This window comes from Canis aureus, chromosome 21 (genome assembly GCF_053574225.1).
Source record: "Canis aureus isolate CA01 chromosome 21, VMU_Caureus_v.1.0, whole genome shotgun sequence".
Classification (NCBI taxonomy): domain Eukaryota; kingdom Metazoa; phylum Chordata; class Mammalia; order Carnivora; family Canidae; genus Canis; species Canis aureus.
In genome coordinates, this window is record NC_135631.1 from 8,403,351 (window position 1) to 8,430,638 (window position 27,288).

Genomic DNA, 27,288 nt, shown 5'->3' on the forward strand with positions numbered 1-27,288 from the left:
AATCACCACGGCAATTTCCCAGTGCACAGCAGGGTCCGCGCCAATCACCATCCGTGTTGCCTCAAATGGCAGGAACAGTCACGGCTCTTTAAACGGCAGCCACAGAATCCATCAGCCCTCAACCCGCAGAGTCAAACACCACGTTGGACCCCCTGTGGCCCCCCTGCTGTGTCATGAGAAGAACCTACAGGAGAACGTGCCTCTGCCCAGAAGCCCGCCGCAGGGGCCACCTGCACAGCAGCGGGGCGCTCAGTGACCTGTACGCCCACCAGGCACACCCGGGAGCCCCATCCTCCCCATAGCAAGAAGGGAATCCTCCAAAAAGTACCTAAAGCTCTTCAACAGATTTCAGTTCAGCGGGAAAGACTCCAGCCCTGCATGCGTGCAGAACACTAGGGCAACACTGTGGGAAATGGTCCCAACCCGGGCCCGACAGACCCATGAGCTAAAGCAATAAGGCCTGCCGGGGGACCCCAGGGAGACCGGTGCCAGAACCCACATGGGCAGGGCTCCCGGCACCATCAGTCTACACCCGCGGGGGAGTCAGCCTGCACACACACACACATCTATGGTCGGGTGACTTTCAGGGACAGTCGGGGCAGGGGAGGCCTTATTCGAAAAACCTGGTTTCTCAGAGAAGACATCCGGCCTCAAGCCTGCAGCCTCCCCTGCCAGTCTCCCCCCTGCCCTACAGATTTCAAACTTGCAGACCCCATGGCCACGTGAGCCAGCTCCTCACAAGAAGCTGCTTGAATGTATGTCTCTGCCCATCTGGCCCACTGCCCTGGAGTGCCCTGGACCAATGCCACTCAGCGCAGAGGCCGGGGGGCCACACGGCTACAGGCACCACGGATCCCAGACCCTTGCCCTGGGGAGTGATGTTGGCTTCCACTTCTGGGCACCACCTCCTACTGCCCTCCAATGATGCCTCCCGACAGGAGCAGAAGCAGCCAAGGCTGGCCCCTGCCTGACTTGCTAGTGGAAGAGGAGCTGTGGCAGCCCGTCTACACCAGCTGGGGGTAGGGTGGGCAAAAGGTGGGAGGCAAAGACCATTTGGGGGGCAGCCGCTGGGTCTGCAAAGACAGAAGCAGAGCTGGAACCGTTGTCAGGTAGAATGATGCTCCTATGGGGACCGTCCACCTGGCGAGGACCCTGGACACAGGACAGGGAGCCCAGCTGGGGGGTCCACGCAGCCCCCTGAGGAGCTGGAGACAGAGCTGCTGGCACATAGGGGCTCAGAAGGAAGGGTCTGCAGGGCTGATGTAGCATAGAACCCAGTGACACCGCTGCGGGGAATGCCAGTGGGTGCAGGCACGGTGGGAAACAGTTTGGAGGGCCTCAGAAAGCTTGACGGCATTACTGTACGATCCAGGAGTCCCACATCTGGCTTTAGACCCAAAGGGACCCAGAGCAAGTACAATGGTTAATTTTATGTGTCACCTTGACTGAGCCACAGGGGCGCCCAGGTGTGTGCGTCTGTGAGGGTGTTTCTGGATGAGATTAACGGGTGACTCAGCAGACTCAGTAAAGCATCTGTTCTCGAGCTACAAGACCTTGCGGAGCAGGCGGCCAGGTACGTGGCTGCCGGGGACCCAACGTCCTTCCCTTCTGCTCACTTTCTCCTTTGGAAGGGAAATGTCTCCCGCGCGCCTGTCTCGCTGCTGCACGCTGGAGCTCACACAGCTTGTCACGTTTCGCGGCTTTGCGGCTGGGGGATGAACCACACCTTGATTCTCACTCACACCCAAGCTGGATAATATTTAAATAGGACCTTGGACTTTAGAGATGGTGCTGGGATGACATGAGACATTTGGGGCTGTTAGGTGACATCAACATATTTCACATGCAAGAAGACCCAGGTTTGGGGGCTTCCGGGGTGGAGCGTTGCACACAGAATGTCTCTGTCCTCCCCCACCCAAAATTCCTACGCTGAAGCCTAACCCCTGGGGTATATGGAGGTGGGGTCTTTGGGAGGTGGTTAGGATCAGGTGAGGTCACGAGGGTGGGGCCCCTGTCATGGGATTTGTGCCCTCATAAGGACAGGATACCAGAGATGCTCTCCCCATGCCCCCACCTCTGTGAGGATGCAACGGGAAGGCCAGTAAGAAAGGCCTCCCCAGAAGCCAACCATGCTGGCACCCTGACCTTGGGATTCCAGCCGCCAGAACCATGAGGAATAAATTGTTTGAGCCATCTGGTCTGTGGTATTTCATCACAGCAGCCCAAGCAGATGAAGACAGCGGGGACTCGAGGTATCTGCACACCCATGTTCTCGGCAGCCTGACTCACAACAGCCAAAGGTGGAACCACCCCTGTGCCCGTCAATAGAGGAACAGACGAGCAAAATGCTGTCATACGGTGGAACATTATCCAGCCTTAGAAAGGACGGGATTCCTGACACCTGCTACCACAGGGATGCACCTGCCCCGTGAAACAGGCCAGACACGAACGGACAGATCCTGTAGGCCCTCATTCACACGAGGTCCCTAGAACCATCAGATCTACAAAGACACGCGGCAGGACAGCAGGCGCTGGAGCTGGCAGAGGGGATGCGGGCTAGTGTTTCCTGGGGATGGAGTTTTGGTTTCTCAAGATGGAAAGAGTTCTAGAGATGGATGGTGGCGAGGATTTCAGAACAATGTATGGAATGCCACAAAACAGGTGAAGATAATAGAATTTAGGGTTTTTATATATTTTGCCACAATTAAATGAAAAAGGCAAAATGCACCTGTGTGGACCAGCTGGCCAGAAGGTCAAATAAATATGGAACATGATCCATCTGCAAGGGCCAGCAGGTGTTGGAGAGATGCCTGAACTTTGGGATAGCCATCTCCCACCAAGGCATGGGGGTGCTGGGATGACGGGGGTTGGTGGGGGGAAGGGAAAGGCCTCAGACAACACACACAGGGGCAGGGCAGCCCTGGCATATGCACCCCTCTCTGACCTCTCACCTCTGGGTAACACCAGTCCCCAGAGCTCTGCCTCTGTCGGGGGGCAATGGAAGGCAGGGAGGTGTTGAAGGAGAAACTGTGTCCAGACAGTTTCAGTCAGGTAGTCGGCCACCTGAGGTGCCCCCTCCCGCGATGAGAATCAGCCCACCCCCACCCCCCGCTCACCTATCCATCCAGGATAGCCCCAGCCCAGTGGCCCACATGCAACAGGCAGACAGGTGCTTAGAGGTGAAAGGCTCTGACCCCAGGCTGCCAGACCGATACTGTGACCTTTGGCATGACAGTTAATCCATGGGCCTCAGCTTTGTTATCTGCAAAGTGGGTTCGGTGGGAGGATTCGATAAGACACACATAAATAGGGCTACAGCAGGGCCTGGCAGGTGGGAAGCCCCTAAAAAGGCTCGCCGTCACTACTGTCACTGATTACTACGGACTACTTTGGTGTGAGTGGCACACAGCTCCTTGCAAAGGCCCTCTGTGCACAATCAGACACACACAAGTGCACACCCACATCTGCCCCACATGGCACACCCGGGATGGCTGCTAAAAATAACTCTGGAAAGGACCAGAAACCAGCAAGTCCAAGTTTATACTTCCCTGAAAAAAGATTTAGGAGCTGCAAACCGAGGTACCGTGCAGCCATGAAGCCTGCTTGACCGTCCCTCCTGGATGACTTCAGGGCCAGGAAAGCCCTCTCCTGTAGGAAGGGGCCACCTGCCTGTCCTGCTCCATTGCAACATCCCTGCTACCCACCCCGGGCTTGGCATGGTAAATGCTTTACAGAAGGATGGAGAGGGGACCGGGTCTGATGGCAGTGTCTCAGGGCCATCCAGCCAGCGTGTCGCTGCTGGCTTGGTTGCATAAATAAAGTAAGATGTTGGGGTCAGTTTTCCTTAGTTACAGGTATACACATCATATTAATAATAAAAATCATAACACACAGATATCAAGTGCTTACACGGACACAGTTGGCTCCAAGGGCTTTATAAGGATAGCCCCCCTCTGATCCTAACTACTCTATGAAGTGGGCCCCCTTATCTCTACTTGACATTTAAGAACCCTGAGGCACAGAGAGGTTAAGTAACTTGCCTGACACCCCACAGCTGAAGCCTAGACGTTAACTCACACCGTTCAAGTCCAGAATCTTTACCTAATTATCATGGCACAGAGTAAGGCTATAAATATCTTTCACTGACTAAGGCATTTAAAAAGAAGTTGTAATGGAATCACACAGGTCAGTCACTTTAGCAGAATGCAGTAGCACAAGGATGAGGATATGACACATTGCCCCCAAGGGTGTATGACCAGCCACACTGGGCAGGCTGCCTCAGCTGGGGGGCCACAGAAAGCCATGCAGCAATAGTGTTCTGGGAGTGTAAACGCACTCTCCAGGAGGATGGATGCTGCCCTGCAGTCGGAGGGGACAGTGTGAAGACAGGAGAACCTTTGCCTTCTGACTCACCTGCCCCACCTCCTCCTCCCTCCCTGCACCTGCCCCCCCACCCTTGTCTCCCCCCTCCCCCCCACCCCGTCTGAAGAACAACTCAACAGCACAGAATAGGGCCAGCCATCTGGGAGCCTCCCTCGTGAGATGTAGGCATCCACCCTGTGGCAGGTGTTTGGATCTGGGGAGACCGGAGATGCAGGGGCTCCTCTGGACTCAGAGAGGCATGTACTGACCCCTCCTTTCTTAAGCCACAGACCTGCTTCCTTCCTCACTTGGGAACACACAGAGGGTGCTGGCAGGTGCACTGGGAGAAGGTGCCCTGGCAGGGGCTGCAGGGGATTTGGCGGACAGTTGGTGATGCAGTGTACATGCCAGTCTGGCCCCATAACAGGCAGGATGGAGACGGCAGAGGGGGAAGGCTGGAGCTGGGGCCCTTGCAGGGGTGAGGAAGAGAAAGTCCTGGAGCTGGGATGCCCATGTGTGTGGGAAGAGTCCTGAAGGCAGGTGGGCAGCCAGTTCTGGGCTGTGACCCGAGACTATCGGGCATCAGACAGCCACCTCTGGAGCACACCGGGCATTCACACCAGACCGGTCGCCTCCATTCTGGCCCCAGTTCCACACCCGCCGTTGGGAAGGAGTCAAGACCTTCTACAGACATGAGGCATAGGGGACTTTATTTCTCCCATTTAGGCTCCCAGGGAAGCCATAGGGAGCACTTTCTGTCCCTGCTGGCATCAGTTATGACGTCCGAGATAGGGACCTCTGTCCATGCCAAGGAGGCCCTCCTGGAGCCTGGTGTTGAGACCAGTGTGGGGAAGAGAGCTCATCACACCCACTTCCCAGCGCCCCCAGGGGTCTCTGCCATGGGGACCAGGCCACTGGGGTCCCGAGGGTGCAGGAAGGCTGGCAGGTGCCGGTCGGGCTGGTTGGATGCATGAGGGGGTGGGTACATGGATGATGAGTGAGTGCATGGAAGGGTGGTGATTGAGTGGACGGGTGGATGGATGGCTTGAGCCCATAGAGGGTATTATGTACTTCCTGGGGTCTTCCAGGGAGCCCTTTAGAAGGGCTGCCTGATACAGACAAAGGTCTCCCCCTGCTGAGACTCCTAGGGTCTCCTTGCTCTGGGGGCTGCATGATGCCCCTGCTGCCACAGCTCAGACTGTTTGAAAACAGGGCACTGATATCTGCAAGGTAACCCTCCGGGAGCTGAGATTCGCACCTCAATTATTCCCTGGTCATAAGGGAGACACTGAACCCTGTGGTAGGCTCTGAGAGCTCACACTTTGGAAGAAAAGCCATCTTCAACATCTAGAGGTTTGTGATCCAATCAACAGGCAAAGACAGACTACGATCCAGCTCATCTACTTTCATCATCTAAGTTGCTGAGCCCAGCTGTGCAAGGAAACCACCAACCGGGTGAGCGAGCCCCCAGCTCCACGGAGGGGCCATGACCCCCAGGCCCTCTTATGTAGGAGAGTCTTCTGCGCAGCATTATCCAGACCTCTGTTATATAAAATATTTATGGTAGTCGAGGTGAAAAGAAGTCATAAAAAACATCTGAGAGAGGCATAAAAGTTTAGCATTGCACACACACAGAAACGGGAGGTAATTATTTCACATCCACCAAGTACATCATCCCCCTCCCAGACCGATTTGCCAATAAAATGCAAATTTCCCCTCTGAAATAGCACCAGCTTTGAAGGACACTGTTTGCTCCCGGAAATCTTGTTAAAGAGCAAATGGTTCTTCTGTGTTTGCAGAGAAACAGCCTTCAAGAGAGCAGCTGGTGTGGGGACTCTCAGGTTGGAGAGGCATGAGCAGGCAGAGAAGCAGGGAGATGCCTCTAGAGCCTCTCAGTCCTGGAGGCCCAGGCTGGGGACGCAATCTCAGGGGTTAAGGCTGCTCCTGGGCTGGCTTCCAGGACACCGCGGTAACAACTATGGTGCTGCAGCTAATGGCGGGGACAGCGCAGTGCTTAGCACCTATGCTCCCCAGGCTCCTAACTGCAGCATCTGACTTAACCCTCACGCACCCCTAAGTAGCGCTGCTGTGATTCCTGCCTCACCAATGAGGAGGTGGGCTGTAGGACTCAAGGATGCTGGATTTCTACCTTACATTTGGGTAGACCTCAAATGCTGGACCCCAAAGCCTGGGGGCTCGCAGCCAGCGCGCTATGCACGTGTCCTCTGATCACAGGAGAGCTCTGGCTCCTCGGTTGGGGCAGAGCCACCTTGCTCACAAAGAGGTATATGAGAGAGATCAGTACGAGATGTGATTTGGGAGCAGAAATCCAGTGGCATTTTCTGCAGGACAGTAAGCAAAGAAAGAAGTGACAGCTGAGACCACCACACACATGCAGAGGAGCCAGCTCAGGCCAGCCACCACAACAAATATGACAGACGGGGCAACTTCAAGGGTATAAGTGTATATGGTCTCCTGGTCCTGGAGGCTGGAAGTCAGTAGGATGGGGTCCTCCTGAGGCCTCCCTGCATGTGTGTGGGCGGCTGTGCTCTCCCTGGGTCCTCATGGGGTCATTCCTCCATGCATGTCTGTGTCGGATCCCTTCTTCTTACAGAAACCCCAGGCACACTGGATCAGGGCCAGCCCAATGGCCCCATACCTCTTTGAAGACCCCATTTCCAGATATAGACCCATTCTGAGGTGCTGAGGGTCAGAGCTTCAACACAGGAATTTCAGGACACAGCTCAGCCCAAGACACCTTGCTTATTCACACAAGAGGAGAACGTCCTCATGTCCCTCTCGGACATGCCTTCTCCCAGCCCACATCCAGTCACACATGATGGCTTGAGAACCTGTCCCATCAACATCTTATCTGTCTACAGAGCTCATGAGGTGGGGGCCGGGAGCCACGGAGAGAGAATTGTCAGGGGGCGGAAACACAGGAGCAGAAATTGCTTCCTGAGTCTTATCTTTACACAGAGCCTTTATTTCTGCCACCCCCATGATTTATTATAAAAATTCTCAAATGCACCCCCAAAACTGAAAGAAGAGCGCAGTGAAAAGCAATACACTAGCCACCTTAGTCCCCTGGTCGTTTTCATGCTGCTTGGTGGGGTGCAGGCATGCACCTGCTCTTGCCAAACCACTGTGGTGCTTCCCTGTTTCAGCATCCAGAGAAAAGAAGGGCTTTCTCTGACATGTAATGACCCAACTGGACCAGCATTCATCCCCAAACAGCCTCTCATCAACTCTCCAAGTGCCTCTCCTGCCCCTCCCAGTCATTAGACTGTTTTTATTTAGGTGACAGTATATACAGTGACACGCACAGACTGGAACCCACCATCGGATGAGCATGCGGTATAGACCCATTCAGCACCACTCCAACCAAGAACCAGAGTGTCTCCATCACCCCAAAAGGCTCCCACACCCCTGCTGGACAATTTCCCCCTCCCTCTTCGGACAACCTCAGAATGCCCTAGCTCCTCTCACCATATATTAGTCATGTCTCTGTGTGGTGGAAGGTCATGCCTGGAATCACAAGCTACATGTGCTCGTGGGTCCGGCCTCTCTTAGTGCCATGTTTTGGAGGCTCATCTAACATGGCGTCAGGGTTCCAGAATGTCCTCGTCTCTATAGCTGAGGAATATCCCATTGACGGACACACCAAATGGATGCACCTGTTCATGGGGACACTTGGCTGTGTATGGTGTATGAAGCTGCTGTGACATCTTCCTACATGGACTCTGGTGGCCACGTGTTTTTGGTTTCTTTTGGCCACTCTTGACGTGTGCAGTGGCTGAGTAATGGGGGCACATGTCTCACTGCCTGAGAAACTGCCTTCCTTCCAGACGGGAGCCGTTGTGCATTCCTGCCAGCTGCGAGCCGGGGTTCCAGCTGCTCCGTGTCCTCACTCACACTTGGTCCATCTTCTTAATTCTTGAGGGTGTGTGTGAAATGGGTGGGGTTTTTCTTAAGATTTAATCTATTTTATTTGAGAGAGAGAGAGAGAATGCAAGCAGAGGGAGGGCAGAGGGAGAAGGAGAGAGAAGATCTCAAGAAGACTCCCCACTCAGCATGGAACCCCACACGGGCTTGAGCCCATGACCCCGAGATCATGACCTGCACTGAAACCAAGAGTCAGATACTTAACCTACCGAGCCACACCGGCACCCCAAAATGGGCAGTTTTAAGTTACATTTGCTCCTAAAAACACTCGCTCTTTTTTTTAACCTCATCATTGTTCTCTTTAAAATAAAATCAATTCTCCGCTTTCCCAGAAGTCTGAAAGAGCAAAGGTTGCAAAACTCGGACCAAGAACCAAATACACCACCTCACTGGAGCCCTTGCTGATGGACCCACAGTGGCAGTGTCCACGGAGCCACAGTCTAAGACTGCATTTACCCAAAAGTGCCATTTCTTATCCCAAAATCAGCAGAGCAAGAATGGCGGTGGTGGCGATTGCTCACAAAGGCGGCCACAGCAGATTCAGGCTTACCTTTCCACACACAAAAGACCTCACTTTATTCAGCGATGCAAAGACACTTAAGTAAAGTGAAAGATGTGCGTGAAAACCTGTTCACGTAGGGTCATAAAAGCGGGACCTGATTTGGTGCTTCCACCAAAGAATTTTCTTTGATGAGCTTCCATAAGAAACCAAATCCACAATTTCATTAAAACCACTGCCACATGTCACACTGGGGGATGATTTCTGACCTACAGACTGGAGCTATCGCATCAAAAAGCAAAGCTCCCCTGCAGAACTCACTGTGGCCCTGTGCCTGCTGCCCAGTGTCACCTCTTGGTCTTGGGGACAAGCTGTGAGCCATGGAGGCCTGAGCCTGGGGAGCTGACACCACTCACTGTCCCTGCTTCTCTGGGAGGAAAAAGAAGAGGAAATGCAAAACCCCCTCTCCTCCTCCCGTCCTGTCCTGGCACCAACCTCCTAAGTGTGCTTATTAAGAAATTCAGGCTAGGTTGTGTCCCTTAGAAAAAAAAGACATCCAGCTTGTAATTAATCCCAATGCCGCAGAAGAAACTTATTACATAAAGAGATATTTCTTCCTTCTTTTCCCTTCATACACGTAAAATCACAGATCCTATTGTGGGAACGCTGACCACTCAGGAAACATAATGAATACCCAGTGGGTTCTAGCTGCGAAAATGCAAGGGGAGGTTCGTGAATTACATTCAACATGACGAAATAACATAAAATTGCTTTTTAATACCTTTAGGAATAAAAAAAAAAATTCCAGAGGCATTTACTTTCTTAGGAAAAACCCGGGGAGAGTGCTTTGGCTCTCCGTAACCTGCTAGTAAACCTTGGCACAAAGAGGGGGCTGTTTTCCTAAACGAGTTTTTAAGATCCTTGAAAATAATTCAAACCGCTAAAACTATATGCCTTGGCACAGAGGTCCCCTTTTGGGGCCTGGGGGCTGAAAGAGAAGATTTTGTGCTAAGATGCTGGCTCTAAATCGTGCCCCAGACCTGAACAAAAGATGCCGCAGAACGATCTTGTCCTGGGACGGGGGAGCTTCACGCACATGGGACCCTGGCCCAACTGGCGCATCTGTGCTCCGACAGAGCGTTCCCTACACCTCCATCCTGGAAACACGGCTCCGTGTACCTCCAATCCCCTAATTACTCAGGTAATGCTTATCACGCTTCATCAGGGAAAACAGCTGCCGTCAGGATGCGTTCATTAGAGCGGCTATGTGGATGTTTATTGCTCTTAAATTAATCCACTTTTTGATTTAGCGTATTTACCCTGGCACAGCCAGCAGGGGAAACCCTGGCTGTGGAGGATTTATGCTGGAGCCCTCAGGCCACCCAGGGAGTGACCACGCTTGCTCCGCTGCCCCCTCAACCCCAAGCAGGACCTTGAGAAGACACAGGCGCCTGCTTCTGATGGCAGCCAGGGCCGGGGGCGGGGGAGAGGGGACTCACTGGGAGCTCAAAAGAACCAAGAGGAAGATTGGGAATTCCAAGCTGGCACAGAAAGGCCCAACAACAACAATAAAAAAAACAATGCATCTTCGAAGCATGTGTGAGATGCCAAGTATACGAAGAGCAAGACAATTACAACCTTCAAAGCCTCTGACTGCAACCTCAGGAACCTTCTAGGTAATGGGAACTTTGGCAATGACCTCTACTCACTGCAAGGCTGCATTTGGGCTTCTGTCCCCCCTGGTCTCAGCAATGCCCCTTGGGGGTTAAGCTGACTGCTCTCGCCTACCAGCTTGTGATCATGATTATCACCCTACGGATGATTTCTGGGTACTGCCTGCTTGCATGACAAGTTTGTCCTTGGTCTCGATATTACAGATCAAAATACCGATGTCTTCTTTTAAACACAGAACTTGGTCCCTTTGAGGCACTCACTGCCACTGGGACTCTCCTCTCCGCTGTGAGTGGCAGCTGTTCCAAGATCCGCCGACGTGTGTTAGCGCACTGTACACCACCCCCCTCCCCCCAAATTCCTTAGCAACTGCGTCCTGATGCCTAACATTTTAATTCTTCCAGTTATGATTCATGGTGCCGTCTGTAGACAGATAATGAGAGACAATAATCCCCAAAATAGCTATTGCTGAGCAGAGTAGCAGTGCTGTATCCCACTTATGGGAAGGCCCAGAGCCACACCAGGGGTGCCTCACACCTGCCTGGGCAACACTGGGACCCTGCTGACTGGATCAGAGACCTTCATCGCTGAGCCCACCCTGTGATGTCACTGCCCCAGCTGTCTGAGGATCCTTGAGCACCCCCAGGGTGTGACCTCTCTGTCGGGGAGGAAGAGGGAACTGGCCCCTGCAAGCCTAGGGATAGGCAGAGGCATGGCCCCCAGAAGGGAAGATGTATCTTTTAGCTGCAAAATCAAGGTCATGTTTTAAAGCTTTCTGGTTTTTGATGAAAATACAATCAACTAAAACCTTAATTTCTACAAATCAACTCCATTAACACACCTGGTCCAGCAGACACCTGAGTGTGTCTCTGTGTTTCGTGGGCCTCCCCACCACCCTCTCTCCCGGGCAGTAACCCGCTTCCTACTAGGAGTCAGGGAGTCCCCCTGTTCTCTGCAGCAGAGGATCAAAGAGGAGGCAACGCTGCCCACGCCCTCTGTCCTGGTTCCCCAAAGCCACTGTGATCCAGGTCGGGGATGTCCCGTGAGTCCTGCAGGGCAGGTGACCCCCTCAGCCACCCGTCACATCTTGGGCAGGGAGCAGACCAGAGCTAGTTGTCTAGCTTGCTCTGGAACATTCCTGGGGGAGGGGGCCAGCAGGTAGGACTCAGGGGTGCTGTTCTGGGTCAGGTCAGAGGGCATGGGAAACCCGGAAAGGATGATGGGAGTCTCAACAGAGGTGCCCTGATGACCTGTCACGTGCTCAGAATGGATGGAGGAAGAAAATCCCCTGGTGCTTCCAGAATGCAAAGCTGGCAGAGACCAGAAATGCTAAATCCTGCCTCAGCTGCACACACACACACACACACACACACACACACACACACACACACTCACGGCTGCCCAGTCCCTCCCCAGCCAGCTTTCACGAGGTGGCACAGCAAGCGCAGACATCACCAGAACCGTAATGGGGCCCGATCCACAGAGAAGAGGGTGATGGTATAATCGTCCCCCTGTGTCACTGAACCACCCCAAGGCCCCTGCCCTTCCTGCAGCAAGCACACCATGTGCCGTCTCCCAGGGTCTGAGCAGAGAATGGGGGGCTCCCTGCCGAGTGTGCCTGTGTGCACGGTGGGGCCAGCAGCAGGGGTGAGGTGAGCGGGACACCCTGAGTCCATAGGCAGGCTCCATGCGCACCTGCACACCTGCTCCCTGAGCAGCAGACACTCCCCTGCTACACCTCACAGGCCTGAGGTCCCAGGCATTGTGCCTGCGGTGTCGGGGCTCCGGACACCAGGGCTGAGTTCCTCGGGGTTGCTGTGCTTCATTGTTATTAGGAAACAGAACCTGGGAACCTGGGAAGGCAAGGGGAGGGGTGGGGACCCAGAAAGGTGGCCACGCGGTGGAGCCACCAGCAGGGTCCCGGGAGAGGGAACGGGTCCCTGTCCATCCGGCCCGGCTTGCTTCTCATGACACGTGGGCTAAGGCTGTACCTGGTGTCAGAAAGCGACCAGGGGAGCATCTCCAACCAGCCCACGTCTTACACTGTTTCACTGTCGGAGCCGGGAAAGAAAGGCAGTTGCTACAACGCGGGCACCCACTCACCTGCCGTGACAAGAGCCGAGGCAACAGGAGAACTCAATCCCCGGGGCCTGCTGCTCCGGGCGCCGGCTCGGGTCCGAGGACAGAAGTCATACGCCGCTCCTAACAAGCGCTCATGGCTCTCCCGCCCTGGGGACAGGGGCCAACGGCTCCAGTCCCACGGAGACAACCGCGTCCTGAGTCACAGGCCACCGCCCACTCCCGGCTTCTTGTCCGAGCCACGCACAACCCGGGGGCTTGTCAGCTCAGGAGTAAAACGTGCAGAAGTCTATGTGGGTATTTTTAAAAATTATTCATCAAAAGCAACCAATCAGCACTTGGTACCTGATGGTTTCCAAAGCTACAGAGAACAGAGCAGAGTGGCCAGGCTTCTAGTGCCAGCGTAGAGCACACGCGCTGTGTGGCTTTGGCTGTGTCACTTCACATCTCTGAGCCTCAGCTTCCTCACCTGCGGCGGTAATAATGACCCTCCCTCACAGGTAACCTGCCAATCCCAGTGAGATCGTGTGTGCAGAGTAATTAGCACCGCCTGATACACAAGCACGTGATAAATGGCAGGTTCTACTATAATAATTATTATTTTTGAAAAGCATGTTCTATAAAGAATAGAAGAAAATGTTTAAAAACATTAGTCCTTATGGGAAAGAAAGAAGAGACTGAGGGGGCGCCTGGGTGGCTCAGTTGATTAAGCCTCTGACTCTTGGTTTCAGCTCAGGTCATGATCTCAAGGTCACAGGGTTGAGCCCTGCATCATGAGATCAAGCCCTGTGTTGGGCTTCACGTTCAGCAGGGAGTCTGCCTGAGGATTCTCTCTCCCTCTGCTCTTCCTGCTGTGTGCACGAGCACACACGCTCTCTCTAAAATAAATGAGTGAATATTAAAAAAAAAAAAAGAGAGAGAGAGAGACTATAAAGGAGAAGGAGAAATGGTGACTTCATGTTTCCCTTGTTATATAGATTTGACTTTGGAATGATGCAGATATTTTACATATCATTAAAATTTTAAAAACCTGAAAACCAGTTGTTAACAATCAAAAGTAAAATTAAACAAAACGAATCTAAATGCATATAGAGCTGGTGGCATAAACAAATAGAGAAAAATTATTCCAAATGACTTTCAAACACAGACTTCATTGCACATTCCTGATGGGATCTATTCCGACGACAAACAGAACTTAAACCATCCCAGCATCACATTACTGGTGGAGGTGTCACCATTATTACCAGGAGATTTTTGCATGAGTATGATAGAATAAACCAGCACTGCTGATGGAGACCTGAGGGTTCAGCCTGTTTGAAAGGGGACACAGATGCAGGATCAAGGTTAGGGGAAAAACCTTGTCCTGAATTACTAACAATACCGAGATGACTTATGATGTAAATAAGCACGCCCCTTACACTTAGAATGTGGCCCCTAAACACCACTTGGTGCTAAAAGGAATGAGGCTTCCCTGGAAAAATGACTGCTTCCAAGTCTGAGCAAGAAATTTGCTCCGGGAGCATGCAAATTCTTGTCACCGTCACTGATGGCAGTCATGCTCAAAAGGCTTAGGAAATGATCTGAAAAAGCCTCCATTTGAGCATGGATAGGCGTGAAGAAAGGGCTAGAGGCAGGTGATCCGCTAGAGGCAGGTGATCATGTCCCCAAGAAGAACAGAGTAGAATGAACAAAGACAACACAGCAGGCACCTCTGTTGAGCTACCACAACTGTCACTGTGCAGGGCCATAGTGAGGAGGGAAGCTCACATCCCACAGCTGCTTTTCCCTGGGGCCATATGCCCATTTCCAACTCTGGAAAAGGGCTGGGAATCCTAGGCTGACCCCTGCTGGGTGCAGGGAATTCAGTGCAGTGTTCAGCATTAGGCAGGGTTAGTGAACAGTCAAAACTGCAAACCCAAAGGGCCAAAGTCTAGGTGGGAAGGAAGAGCGGAAAACTGAATGAGAAACACTTAGCTGCTTTTCCTTTCAAGACAAATATTTTTAGGGGACTCTGAACCTCAGAGGGACAGAAGGCAAAGGAGCAAGGCATGAGCACTGGGGTGTAGGGCCTACCAGGCAGAAGGGAGCAGTGGGCACAGCAGGTGCTTAGCTGAGAGCATCTTAGGGCCCCACTCTGGGAGGAGGAGCAAGCTGGGCTTGAACGCATCATTGCAAAACCAACCCAGTCTTGCTTCAGCCCCATCTGGGACCAGATTAGGGTAAAAAGCCCCCATTCTGTCTACCTAGTGCAAGACAGGGTGATCCTCTTTGAAAGCAAAGAACATTATCTGGAGTCTCTATAATTTTTCAAATATACACAATGCCTGACATTCTATAAATAATTACTAATCATTCCCAGGGATAGTGACAGGGGTTAGAAATAAAGAGAAAACTCAGTCAACAGAAACAGATCCATGGATGGTGCAGACACTTGCATGAGTGGCTAAGAACTTTAAGATAATTAATATCTTACAGACAATAAAGGAAAAATATGAGAAAATAGCTGATGAATAATTTGAACGGAGAATTGGAACACCTAAAAAAAGAATTAATTAAAAACCTAAACATGAGGCCTGAAACCATAAAACTCCTAAGAGAAAATACAGCCAGTACTCTCTTGGACGTCAGTCTTAGCAACACATTCATGGATCTGTCCCCTGAGGCAAGGGAAACTAAAGCAAAAATAAACTGTTGGGACTACACTAAAATAAGAAGCTTTTTACAGGGAAGGAAACCATTAACAAAACAAAAAGACAATGTACTGAATGGGAGAAGATAGTTACTAGTATATAATCAATTAGGGGTTAATATTCAAAATATATGAAGAACTTAAACAAATAAACACCAACTCCCCCACCCCCCAAAATCCAATTAAAATGGGCAGAGGACCTTGATAGACATTTCTGTAGAAAAGACATACAGACGGCCAACAGACACATGAGAAGATGCTCAACATCACTGATTATCAGGGAAATACAAATCAAAACTACCATGAGATACCATCTCACACTTGTCAGAATGGCTAAGCTCAACAACACAGGAAACAAAAGATGTTGGTGAGGATTTGGAGAAAACAGAACCCTCATTCACTGTTGGTGGAAATGCAAATTGATGCAGCCACTGTGGAAAACAGTATGGAGGTCCCCCCAAAAATTTACAATAGAAATACCCTATGAGCCAGTAATTGCACTACTGGGTATTTACCCAAAGAAAATGAAAACACTAATCCAAAAAGATATATGCACCCCTATGTTTATTATAGCAGTATTTAAAATAACCAAGATATGGAAGCAACTCAGTGTCTGTTGATGGATAAGTGAACATATATATTCACGTGTCAGTGTATGTAATGGAATATTACTCAGCCATAAAAAGGATGAGATCTTGCCATTTGCAACAACATGAATGGACCTAGTGAAACAAGTTAATCAGAGAAAAACAAATACTGTATGATTTTACCCATATGTGGAATCTATGAGACAGAACAGATGAACAAACAGCAACAACAAAAAAACAAACAAACTCAATATAGAAAACAACCTGGGGGCAGCCCGGGTGGCTCAGCGGTTTAGCGCCTTCGGCCCAGAGTGTGGTCCTAGAGACCCAGGATCAAGTCCCACGTCGGGCTCCCTGTGTGGAGCCTGCTTCTCCCTCTGTGGGAGGGAGTGTATCTCTGTGTCTCTGCCCCCCCCCCGTGTGTGTGTGTGTGTGTGTGTGTGTGTGTGTGTGTCTCATGAATAAATAAATAAAATCTCTTAACAAAAAGAAAGAAAGAAGAAAGAAAGAGAAAGAGAAAGAGAAAGAAAGAAAGGAAGGAAGGAAGGAGGAAGGAAGGAAGGAAGGAAGGAAGGAAGGAAGGAAGGAAGGAAGGAAGAAAGAAAGAAAGAAAGAAAGAAAGAAAGAAAGAAAGAAAGGAAGGAAGAAAGAAAGAAAGAAAAGAAAGAAAACAACCTAGCAGTTGCCAGAGGGGAGCAAAATAGATACAGGGGATTAAGAGACACAGACTTCTAGCTCTAAGATAAATAAGTCACAAGGATGACAAGTGCCACAAAGGGACTACAGTCGGTAATACTGTAAGAGTGTATCGTGATAGATGAAGCCCATGCTTGCTGTGGTGAACAGTGGTCAAGTCGGTGTGCGGAACCCTTGAATCTCACATAACACTGTATGCCTATTATACTTCAAGAACTAAAAAAGAAAAGAATCAACCATGAACTCCAGACCTGAAAACACAGTATCTATAATTCAGGACCTAGAGGGTGAGTTGAGGATCTGATTGCAGAGAAGATGGGCAAGAACATTGCTAACAGGTCAGTAGAAAGCACACAAGCTAAAGCACAGAGGGAAGAAAGAAGAGACCCTGAAAGGGAGAGATGGAGACACAGTGCAAAGCGCTGACTTGTGTGACCAGAAGTGCATGGACATGCTGTCTGGTGTCCAGCTCCAATGCATGAGACACGTGGCTCCAAATATTGAAAATGGCATGTGGACCTCAGACAAGCTAAATGCAGGAGACATCTAGGCAGACACACACTGAACACAGACCAAGGGATCCCTTGTAAGGTGGACCACCCTTTCCTATGCTTACGTCAACTGCGTTGTGTTCAGAAGACAAAGGAGGAGTCGGAGCAGAAGGAAGGACCAACGGGAAGTCAGGCCAATCTAGAACCTGCACCTGACAAGGATATGCTGATAAGACTGAGTAAGTTGCAGAAAAATCAAAGCAGATAATCCATCGCCAGCACAAAATCTTAAAGGGACTCTAGCAAAAGAAAAATGGTCCCATGGAGGAAAAATAAAAACAAGGAAATTTGGGATGGAATGTAAAGCAAACGAGAAACAGAGGAGCCAGGGATGGTTTGTACCCCGCTAAAATGTGTGGGTACAAATTTCTAAATGTGTCATTGAAGCTGGGGGAAAAAGAGGAGAAAGCTGAGCTAGTGGCGTAAAAATAAACAAATGACAATGAAATCTTCTTACACTTTCAAGATTATAAGCAAAACTGAAAGGATGAATTTGAAAAAGAAATCTGAACTCTAGAGCTGCTAAGAGTTACAATAATTATTATATTAGTATAAACTGACACCAAGAGGCCCAAACGCAAACCCCAAAACAAGGCTAAACCTAACGGTCAATAATCTTCATACCAAGGAGTCAACAGGTGCCAGCAGGTGGTAAGAACCATCAGATGTCGGAAGGAGAAAGGTGGCAGGAGGAGTTGAGGGCTGAGGGTCCCCCGAGCTCCTAGGCTAAGTTTGTGTGTATGACAGTGAGGACATATCAGGTGTCAGAGTGTTTCTTCCATCCATTCGGTGACTGCCTGGACCCCAGGCGTGCACCCGCATCCTCGAGCTCCTGATCATCGTGTTTGAAACCTGACTGACTTCATTTGGTAGCTCCTCTTTCCTCTCAGCCTTGGGCACCCAGCCTACGAGGAGGAGCCAGACCCACCTGTCACTGGCTGGTGACCATTCAGCAGGTGCCTGGAGATGCAGCAAGGAGCCCTGTGTCCACCTGCAATGGGGCTGCTGGTTATCCAGACACCACAAACCACAGGGAAGGAACGCCATGTCCCACGTGCTGCTGGGAAATGCTTGCTTTCAGATGTGCTGGGCTCAGCATCCCTCCCATCCCCGCCTCTAGAACAGTGCAGCGGAGACCGCACTTCATGTTTGAAGGGTTTTCCATCCACCCAGAGGCTTCAATGAGCAGCCAGGCCAGAAAGTTACATCTGAGAAGGTGTCAGTACAGACCAGCTTTTCAGTGAGGTTCTGGTGAGGACCCTGGACATCACCCTCTCTTTCATGATCTTTCTACCCTTCTGGTCAGACCCTTCTATGTAGGACTGCCTTTCAGGGAGGCCACAGTCTCCTTTGAAACATGGCACCTGTAACAAACAACACTGGAGTCGGGCTTACGTCTCCCCCAAACCTCAATGTTTTGAGGACACAGTGTCTTCTATGGCTCCTGCTCTCTGGCCATTGCTCACCCCCAATCGTACAAGGTCAGCTGGACCCTCCGCCCCCATCACCATCCTGGCTCACAGGAGGGCAGCTTCTCAGCAAATGGGATCAGACACCCTGCCCACTCCAGTGGTTACTCCAAGTGTCGTTCCATCAACCGGCAAGGAAATGTACGAAGCCCGGTACAGTGTGACAGTTTGCGCCACGGAGGGAAGGTATGTGGGGTTTCGCAGTGGGCCACTATTTATATCTGCATGAATCAGCAGCTGAAGCTGTTTCTGTAAAAGAAGGCAATGGGTAAATACATGCCGCATTTCATCAGCGACTTTTTGGAATAAATATTTCAAAGGTATCCTGCTGCATGGACTGAGCTAAGAAACACATGCATTTTGTTAAAGACTGCCTGCCAAAGTGAAGAAAAGCCTTTTAGATGAGATGAGATGTAGATGAGATGCCTGATAGCTGTGGGTACCACCTGGAAATCTTTAGGGTGCATAGTAAGGAAACTGGATGTTCATAGAACGTGTCCTTGAGTCTCTTCTAGGATCCGAGCCCCACCCCATGCACCTGCAGTCAACACAAGCAGAAACCTTGCAATGTGCCTTGCTAGGGCCAGATACTTAGAACCTAGTAGAAAAAAAAAGAAAAACATCTAAGGGAGGTCATTTCTCCCTCAGAGCATCATGCCCATATTAGGGTTCACATGTAAAAGCAAACCTACCACCTGAGGGGCACCTGGGTGGTACAGTCAATGAGGCATTCAACTTTGAGTTTTGGCTCAGGTTTCAGGGTCATGAGATTGAGCCCCTTGTCAGGCTCTATGCTCAGTGAGGAGTCTGCTGTGGATTCTATCTCCCTTTCCCTCTGCCCTTCCTGCTCATGTGTCTGCTCTCTGTCTCTCTCTCTCTAAAAATAAACAAATCTTTAAAAAAAAAAAAAAAGGCAAACCCACCATCCTCAGATGGGTCTGGCCTAGTAGGCAGACAGCCTGGTGGAGGTGTCGTCAGCATGAACCTGGGGGCACCTGGCTTGCCCTGCTTCCCCTGCAGTACACACACAGCACCAGCCTCTTGCCACCTGGTGTATATCTGGTCCACCCACTTGTCTGCAGAAGCTTTGTCCTATAAAGTCACTGGGAACGTTGATTTAGAGAATATGAAACAGGTGCTCCTAGGGGAGACAAGGGCTAGGACCCTGCAAGCCTCTGCTCACATTTTTTTTCTTTTTTTTTTTTTAATTTTTATTTATTTATGATAGTCACAGAGAGAGAGAGAGAGGCAGAGACATAGGCAGAAGGAGAAGCAGGCTCCATGCAGGCTCCATGCAGGCTCCATGCACCAGGAGCCTGACGTGGGATTCGATCCCGGACCTCCAGGATCGTGCCCTGGGCCAAAGGCAGGCGCCAAACCGCTGCGCCACCCAGGGATCCCCCTCTGCTCACATTTTGACCAAGTGATCGACACACAGCTGGCTGGATGGGTGTTTCTGTGTAAGGACACCTGGTTTAATACATACAGTTTCCTCACCAACACCGACCTCACCGAAGCTGGGCTACAGCTTGTGCCTGGATGGAGCCTGGCAGACACACGCATTTTTTCCCCAAGGCATGTTCTTGTGCTCAGCATCACTATGCAGCTTTTCAGCACTATGCCTGAGGGCTGTTTTAAGCAATAAAACACCAACAAAGAACACAGAAATGCAAAAAAACAAAAACAAAAACAAAACAAAACAAAAAAACAAAATAAAAAATCCAAACAAAACAAAAGACAAAACAAATCTTGCTGTAAGATTTTACTTTGGGGTTACAGATTAACTTGTGAGCAGGCAAACTGACAAACATATACAGCACCTACAAATAATGAGATGGGCTACAGGGGTTCTCAGAATCCCCTGGTCTGGCCACATCAGCAAAAAAGAGGCAATTCTCACTTTCTACCACTAATCACTGGTCCCTCTTCTGTCTCCTGGCTGGTCCCTCCCCACCTGCTGGAGACAGAAAGGCGAGCCAGGGGTTAGAATCTTCTGCTGCCGGGTCCGGAGGCAGGGAGGACCGACCGCAGGCAGGCACACATCATATGCTTGTGAAGACATCTCAATATGTTAGCTTCTCCGTTTAAAAAAAATAAGAGCCCACACTCCGAAACAGACTCGGAGGAGACACATGGAGACAAAAGAGTCTTTGTCCCTATTTTATAAACAGTAATACTTCCCACAGTGTTAAAATGAGTAAGAATCCGGGAGCACTGACTCTGCATTCCATTTAAATATTCATGAAGATTCTGAACTCCATTGTCAGAAGAGATCTCACCCTGAAATGCCCCGGGTAGGCCTTCCTTCCTCCTCCATACCCTGGGTCATTCCACTGCCATTGCCGAGCTTGACAGTCGTCAGACCTGAAGGAGTGGGCGTGTCCTGTGGGGCTGATGGATTTGGGCCAAAGTGGGAGGGTGGGGGCCACAGGGTGGGTCGGGGGCATGCAAGTCAATGCATGGAAGGGAACCTCAGGAAGTGATGAGTTCCCCATCTCTGAAGGGGTTCAAGCAAGGGAAGCCAAGTTCATGAGGACATGATAATTGCCGTAAGACACAGGCAGGGTCCAGGTGGCCTTTGACACCTTTCAGCACCATGGATCACATGTCCAGATTCTCAGATGTTATGATACCTGTTGCCTCCTATGAAGATGGCTTAGATGCTACTATTCCTTAGTCACTTAGGAGAGACTCCACAGAATCATACAACTCTCCCTTCCACCCTGTGTCCCTCTGGAGATGTCTAGAAGGAAAGGCTGGTCTGTTTGAAGGGAGAACAGTTGAGGCTAGAGGTCTGAGACAGCTGGTCGACCCACCAGAAGCCTTATTCAGTGAAGAACCAGCTCTCAGGACTGACCAAGCATTGATCAAGGGCTTGTGCTTGGCAGTCCTTAGGTACTTTTGCTGAGATGGGAAGTGGAGTGTGGTTGTCAGGGCAACCTCACCCCCAAAAGGGCCTTCTTGCAGAATGATTCTGCAAAGTCTCCTGCTGGCTTTCATCTGGATCATGAGATGAGGTCCCAGGGCCTTGGAACAGAGAGACAGTGCATGGTGTAAAGTGAGGGCATTTGTTTCAAGGCTGACGGCCGTGATGGGGGGGGGGGGGGTGTCAGAGGTGCTCTTTTCTCCGGGAGAATCAAATTCCCCCAAAAAGCACTCATGGAGCAGAACTGGGATCAAGGAAGGGAAACGTCACATGACTGGTAAGACAGGAACACTGCCAAAGGTGGGTGGTGCTGGCAGGTAAGCTTCAGCCCGTGAACCTGAACCCAGATCGGCAGGAGGTCCGTCTGCCTGTGCCAGAGGAAGGAGGGGAAAGACATGCTGATGGACGGTGCGAGTGACCCAAGAGCGACAGCTGGTACCTCCTGGGTGGCTGGGGCTGGTGAAAGCATGAACAGTCAATTCTAACAAGATTCTGAGAATGACACAGGCCTGCAGAAGCTCACAGATGTCAAGCAGAGTGAGAGCTCAGGGTAAGAGTGACACCCATGAGAATGCAGTATGCCCAAGACCTGCCATTTCTGTAATCTTCTCTGTGTGCCTTCCAGCATTTGTACCCATGGTTGTCATTCATTAGCACATATCCTATTAAGGAAGTATGTTTTTGTGGAAAAGTCTAAGAACACGATGGAGGGCAGGACACTAGGCTCAGCCCCAAGGTGGATGCTCAGCATTGCTGTGGCCTCATCTGTGATGCGGGGTAAGGCCAGGCTTTGTCTCAGGGGCTGCTGCGAGGATTCCGTGGCTGAGGAAGTACAAGTGTCCTATGGCCCCTGTAATGAGGGCCAGATGTGGCAGCTTAACACAACACACATTTAGTATCTGATGGTTCCAGAGCCAGAAGTCCTAAGATCAAGGTGACCTTGGCTGGTTCCTTGTGAAGCCGTGGGGGAGAAAATCGGTTTCCTAGCTTTCTCTGGTCTCCTGCGGCACTGTGTTCCTTGGCATGCAGCCCCTCCTTGGTCCAGGAGGCCGACAGCCCAGCACCTTCCATCATTCTGCCTGACTTACGCTTTCTTTGTCACGTCTCCTCTCCCTTTGCCCCTCCTGGCTCCTCTTTTAAGGCTGCCTCTGATGACACGAGACCACCTAGCGAGCCCAGGACCATCTCCCATTTCAAGACTCTCATCTGAGTCACACCTGCAAAGTGCCTGCTGCCACGTAAGGTAACATATTCATGGGTTTGGGCGATCGGGATGTAGACATCACCGGGGGACCCTCTCCTTGGGTTCCCACAACAAAGAAAGCAGTTGACCCTGCTCACTACAGAAAAGCAAGCTGTCCGTGCCACCTAACAGGCACTGTGATGATGACAGTGACAAGGATGGAGAGCGGAAGTGAGCGCCAGAGAGTAAAGATCTCCAGTGTCGTGGGCCACACAGTCTCTAAGGCATCTATTCATCTCTGCTACCCTGGCTGGAGAGCTACCACAGAGAAAATGCAAACAAACAGGTGCAGCTGTGTTCCAATAAAACTTTATTTACAGAGATAAGGCAATGGACCAGATGCGGTCCTAACCTGCCGGCCTCTGATGTAGTGTTTTCTGGGTATCAGTCATTCTACCTCTGCCTGGATGAGGCTTAGACAGCCCTGCCCATGGCCTGTGAGTAGTGGGGCCTCACGGTGGGAGGGAAGCCGGCCTTTCCCTGCCCCCACCCCCAACTCCGGCTCCACCTGTTCCCTGTCATCTCAGCCTAAAGAAGAGCTATGTCTCCTCAACCTGGATCCTGGGACAGAGACGAAACTGGGGCCAGTTTTTCTGGTGTTGCCACCAGATGGTTGGAAGCCACAGAGAGCGTGGGGATGTTTGTTACCACACAGAACCTAGTCTGGGCCGACTAATACACATAACAAGTGCTCATCATTATTATTTTATGTTATTTCAGCTCCTTTGCGGGGACCCCACCTGGCTAGTGTGGGATGCCACACTGGAAACACTCCCAAATGACCACCATGTGTGGGAAGAGATGATTGGCCACGGGGGCTGATTTCGCTGCTCTAACTGCATTCTGAAACAGCAAGGAAGCACAGGAGCCAACAACTGATTCCGCACGATAGAAAGGCAGGAAGTACTGCCACCTGCTACAAGGTAGATGAGCCTCAAAAACAGTGCGCTGAGAGAAGCCAGTCACAAAAGGCCACATGGTGTAGGACTCCACTTATACAAAATAGAGAAATCTACGGAGACAGGGAGTAGGCCCGTGGGTGCCAGGTCCTGGGGGTGGCAAGACGATTGTGGAAGGGTTTCTCTTGGGGGATGAAAGGGTTCTAAGCTTGACTGTGGTGGTGGTTGCTCATATCTATGAATATACCCCAAACCACCGAACTGTACATGTTCAATGGGGGAATTGTATGGTAGGTGAATTATTTCTTGATAAAGCTGTTTAAAAAAATAATTAAGCACAGAGCCCTGGGAAATTGAGGCCAAGTGCCACTGCTGGTCTGTTCCCATTGCCCTGAGGGGCAGCATAAGGGCTGTGTGGATGGGATGCCAGTCAGAGCTGTTGGCTTGGCCACAGCAGGTCAAGACAAGGTGACAAGAGGCAGAATGATCATCTGGTTTGCAGGCTTTTTCCAGGTGGTGGCATTGTCACCAATCACCAGGGTCAGTGTCTTCTGAATCATCTTTAAGACCTCACCTAGCCCTTTTGAAGGAATAAGAGACGGTGCCCTGACATGTTCCTAAGTCAGGGGTCATCTGCTGGCCTGCAGAGCACGAGCAAGGATCTACAAGCTAACAGTGTCACTGCAACAAGTCCCTATTTTGACAGCCACCGTCTGTTGGTGGGCCCACCTCATCTGCCCAGCTACACACTCTCAACTACTCCGATTACTTTTCCAAAGTGAAAATCATCCTGCTAACATTTTAAAGGAAGAACGAAAAACATCATCCATTTTCGTTCAAGTCTGTAGAAATTCTGGCAAGTAACAATCAGCATAACAAATATTGCTTTTTTAAAAACTCTGAGTCTCTGTGTGCAATATTTATTAGCCATCTCCAAGAGCCCACTCTAAACTTAGAATTACCATGATCTCTGTATGACACCATATCTTCCCCCCGGAAATGTCTTTTTCTGGGGGAAACTGTAATGTTCTTGGGAGACAAAAAACATCGTGGGGACATGTGGTTCTCAGAAGCACTGGTTCTGCCTTGCTGATGGACATCTTCATGACGAAGACAAAGTTCCTTGAGGAAACAGAGTCGTTATCTCTCAGAAGGGCCACAGGAAATACTTAATTACAGATGTACACGTTCTTGTCTTAAACCCTGCCCTGTGGAAGGCAAAGCCCCATCTCAAACTCTCCAGAAACAGGATAAATAAGGTAGCATCAAACTCACTGAGTGACAGAAGCAACAGGGTCCTGCTGGGTCCCACACCTGTGCCGTCCTGGCCGGGGGGGACCACAGAAACAGAGAAATGTGCCACGTCAGGCAGGACCACCCCCCCATCGCCGACTCTGGGCCAATTTCCAGGAAACTGGTTCTGTTTTCCACTAGTTCGAGCCACTTTTCCAAGTAAGGCTACCAGCCACCCCTTCCCAAGGTGTGAGCAGGACCCTCTCCTGAGTGTTCAGTCTTGTGCTCAGTCAGAGGCAGCTGAGAGTCAGGCCCTCAAAGACCCCACAGGGTGCCCATGCCTCCTTAAAATGTTGTCCTGGTGGTTGCCACACAAATTAAACTATTCAAAAATACAGTGCGCCACCACCTCAGGCCCACTAGGTTGGCAACTATAGACACAAAAGCAGAAACAAGTGCCAGTGAGGACATGGAGAGCCCCGTACATGGCTCCCGGGAACATAACATAGTGTAGCCACTGTGGAAGACAGCACACGGGTCCTCAGGAAATGATCTACAGACTGTCCGGGGGCCCAGCAAGCCCACTGCTAGGTGTGTCCACAGAAAGGCAAAGGCAAGGAGAACCATTTGCTCACCCACGTTCCCAGTAGGGTTATTCAAAACAGCCAAAGGGTGGGAGCACCCAAGAGTCCATCCGTGGACAAACGGAAAAACAGGACGTGGTCCATCCACACACTGACAGTCTTAGAAAGTATGGACATTTTGACAACTGCTACAACAGGGATGGACTCTGGGGACATGAAATAAGCCAGACATGAAAAGATAAATTTTGTAAGATTTCACTCATAAGAAGTGTCTAGGGTCTCCAGATTCACAGGGATAGAGACTGGATGGTGGTCATGGAGGGGGGAGGGCACGGAGGAATGGAGTTAGTGTCTCCAGGGGACAGAGAATGGACGGTGGTCACAGGGGGGAGGGACGGGGTCAGTGTCTCCTAGGGACAGAGAGTGGACGGTGGTCACAGCAGTAGGGAGGGATGGGGGTCAGAGCCTGGGGGTCTGTCGCCTGGGGACAGAGCCTCCATCTGGGATGATGGACAGTCCTGGAGATGGACAGTGGGGACAGCTGCAAAACAGTGTGAATCTATTTCATGCCACTGAACTCTGCACCTAAAGACAATTAAGGTAGTAATTTCTACATTATGCAAATTTTATGATGGAAAAAAAACCTGAATTTCTAAATTCTCTTGAAAAGCAAGAAGATCTGGCAACATTGGATATGTGTCTTTTACCACGATTTGTAAAAAGCAAACCTGAAACAACACACACCACATTAAAATCAGGTGCTCACTCCTTATTGCAGATCCAGAGCCTGCCGGTGGCCCCCCTGCCGCGTGTGGCCAGGACCCCGAGCATCGAGCATCAGGCCAGCCTCCCCTCCTGCTTCTCTTCCTGCTTCCCACACGGACTCACCTGCTCGCTGTGAGCCCTTCCAGCACACGGTGCCACCCGTCCACCCACCTTCATGCCTCTGAGTGAACTGACTCAGCATTCAGATGTCAGGTGAGGTGCTGCTCCCAGGGAAGCCTGGTGGGCTCCAGACAACATGACCCCCAAATAGCCTCACCTGGCGCTTAGCAGCACTGTTACAACCATATCTGATCAAATATAAGACAGCACGCGCTGCTGATGCTCGCTGTTTTATGTGCCCAATGACGGGAGAGGCTGCAGACACACTTTCCCCGACATGACGGGTTTCAAACACCATTGGTGACAACTGTGACAGGTGGGCAGGGAGCCCCTGAGAACAGGTGAGACACAGCCATAACTAAGTGGTCGGCAGAAAGACCCTTCTTGCGGAGCCGCCGTGGGCGCCTGGTGAGAGCGGGGACTGGTCCCGCGGCGTGTCCTGTCCTTGGGACTCACAGACACCACGAAGGCTTGGGTAGGTAGGTAGTCACTGAATGACAAATGAACCTGGAATGTCAGGTAAGTGTCAGGGGCGAACAGGCCAGAAGGGGAACCCTCACACGTATCACCCGCATAAAAGCTGGCTCCCAGGAGTAAGAATCTCAGTGTGGGGCCGGCTGCCTGCCTGGGGACACACGGCATTTGCGGGAAGTCCCCGTTGCACAGGTGGGCCTAAGAGGTCACCTGTGCTTTCCAGAGAGCCCATGGGGGTCCCAGGAGAGCCCGCTGCTCTAGAGAACCGACTCCCGGCCAAGCTGATTATACAGTAATCTACTCTCATCGCTGATGGGTAAGCTGTCAGCCGTGGTCTGTCCCCAGATAAGCGATGTGAGGCTTGGAGAGGCGACGTCACTAAGGAGACCAGGACCAGTCATTTTAACAAGTGGGCTTAACTTCTAGAACTTTCCATTCTTGAGCTGCCTGCATCGTGCCAGGGACTGAGCTATAAAATGAAGCAATGGGGTCACAG

At 50.9% G+C, this 27,288-nt stretch overlaps 1 protein-coding gene across 4 annotated transcripts in view; it reads right to left on the reverse strand.

Moving 5' to 3' along the window:
* Positions 1 to 27,288, reverse strand: part of SHANK2 (SH3 and multiple ankyrin repeat domains 2) — a 509,914-nt gene that overhangs the window by 332,590 nt on the left and 150,036 nt on the right. The window lies entirely within an intron of this gene.